This window comes from Chaetura pelagica, unplaced genomic scaffold, assembly GCF_000747805.2.
Source record: "Chaetura pelagica isolate M959 unplaced genomic scaffold, ChaPel_1.0 scaffold50, whole genome shotgun sequence".
Taxonomy (NCBI): Eukaryota; Metazoa; Chordata; class Aves; order Apodiformes; family Apodidae; genus Chaetura; species Chaetura pelagica.
The window spans coordinates 6,901,030-6,901,229 of record NW_009952366.1 but is presented as its reverse complement, the minus strand read 5'-3'; the positions used below and the strand labels follow the sequence as shown (position 1 = coordinate 6,901,229).

The following is a 200-nucleotide window of genomic DNA, read 5'->3' as shown; positions in this document are numbered from 1 at the left end:
CTCTGCTTGAGTAGTTATGGTCTGTAAGCAGGGGATAGCTCTGCATCTCACTCTTCAGTAGCACAGGGACACCACGTGTCTCAAAGCTGGCCCTGGTACCCTAGTACTCAGTGTCTGCATTTGATAGCCATGTCTGTACATCGATACCAGGCTCCACAGTCCTCTGCAGACTGGAGCTCCCAGGGCTGGTTATCGGAAGA

General features: G+C 52.5%; 1 protein-coding gene across 1 annotated transcript in view; it reads left to right on the top strand.

Annotated features, from left to right (window-relative positions):
• HAL (histidine ammonia-lyase) overlaps nt 1–200 on the top strand; it is a 13,391-nt gene that overhangs the window by 8,247 nt on the left and 4,944 nt on the right. The window lies entirely within an intron of this gene.